Here is a 1,868-nt window from a genome sequence, read left to right as displayed (position 1 = left end):
GTGTGTGTGTGTGTGTGTGTGTGTGTGTGTATGTGTTTATAGTAGATAAATGAGATTCACTCCACGAGGTGAAGTCGTCTCCAGACAGAATCAAAGAAGCACTAACCCCTGACACACACACACACACACACACACACACACATACACACACACTCTCTCTCACTCACACACACACACACACACACACACACACACACACACACAGAGCAGATCAGGGTGTGTGTTGTTGTTCATTACACCTGTTCCATCTGTTTCTGTAGGTTTGTTCCCTGTAGCTCAGAGTTTGTCTCTCGTTCACGTGAAGCTGTGAGCAGCATTAGCACATTATGCGTCTCACCTGACAGCGGCTCCATTATTACCTCAGCCGAGAGCTTTAACGTGAACACACACTCGTCACACGATCAGCACACTTCAGAGGAAGTTGGGTGAAATGGAACAGAAGCAGATTGTGATACAGGTGATTTCTCATTACTGTGAGCGGCTGGACCCTCATATGAGCTGCAGATAAGGACTGTCATTACGCCACGCTTTGTCAACACGTTACTAATATTGGCAAATGTTAAAATGGCTCGGGGACAATAAATGATGTTTTTGTGGGAAGCGAGAAATGAAGAAATGCTTGATTGTGATTGTTATCCAGCGGCGAGTAAAGCAGCTTTAGTCCTCCTCCGGCCCAAATAACGCAGATTACAAACTTGTCCATTACTGCTTATTTATGGGTTTGTTTCAGATTGACTGTTTTTATAAAACTGAAATCTTGCCGATCAGAGCAGCAGCTGACACTGTAACACAGGAAGCCTGACTCTCTCTCTCTCTCTCTCTCTCTCTCTCTCTCTCGCTCTCCAGCGTGTCTTTCTGAATTTGATCAATGAACTCAATTACCGTGTGTTTCTAGGGACCCTGAGTGGGCTTTCCTCCGTGATGCATAGCGAACGCCACACCTGATGCGGCTCCCAAAATCTCCTCAATAAATAAGACACACGCACACACCTCACAGTCTCTCTCTCTGCTAGGCTGGCCACTAATACATAAGCTCAGTTCATGCATTATTAATGAAGAGAGCTCAGCGAGTGGCAGAGACAAATAGGGAACAGAATTCACTGACTGGCTCCGAATGCTCTTTTTAGCCATGCTTGAGTTTCCTCTCAGTCCATCCTGACACGGGAACATTTCTTATTACACTCTTTCCACTCTATAGGCTTCCTCTCTCTCTCTCTCTCTCTCTCTCTCTCCTCATGTAAGGATTTGAAGAAGCACTCCACCTCCAAATCACTCATGGAAAAAGTTCTTTCTGGAGAGACCTGCCAAGCAGTACGTCCACGTGTGTGTGTGTGTGTGTGTGTGTGTGTGTGTGTGTGTGTGTGAGAGAGAGAGAGTGTGTGTGTGTGTGTGTGTGTGTGTGTGTGTGTGTGTGTGTGTGTGTGTGTGGGAAAAGAGCCGTTTCCCTGAGGCTTTAGAAGAATATCGGATTCAATCTGTTCAGCTTTATCTGAGGCACAGAGCTTTAGTTTCTATCTCCATCCATTCTAGTCGCTTTAAAGTTGAGCTGGGCATTTATACTAGTTAGAAGAGCAGTGAAACTCTAATGAAAACATTCTTATTAGTGATTAAACATCACTATTTTCTACTGCTCACACTCCAGAGTTACTTCACTAAGTGACCAGATGCACGGTTTTTACCTGCTTGACAACAATCATATATTCCTATTATTTTCTTCTCTGAAATTTCTGCAAATAACACACAATTTAACTGCTTTATACAAACTTGTGATTGTTTTTCTTCTAATATTTTAATACTGGAATGACAATTATATTTTCCTTCTATATACATACTATATACAAGTTTGGGGTCAGTACTTTTTTTTTTTT

Source organism: Sinocyclocheilus grahami, unplaced genomic scaffold (assembly GCF_001515645.1).
Source record: "Sinocyclocheilus grahami isolate Dianchi unplaced genomic scaffold, SAMN03320097.WGS_v1.1 scaffold559.1, whole genome shotgun sequence".
Classification (NCBI taxonomy): Eukaryota; Metazoa; Chordata; class Actinopteri; order Cypriniformes; family Cyprinidae; genus Sinocyclocheilus; species Sinocyclocheilus grahami.
This window is presented reverse-complemented; position numbering follows the sequence as displayed.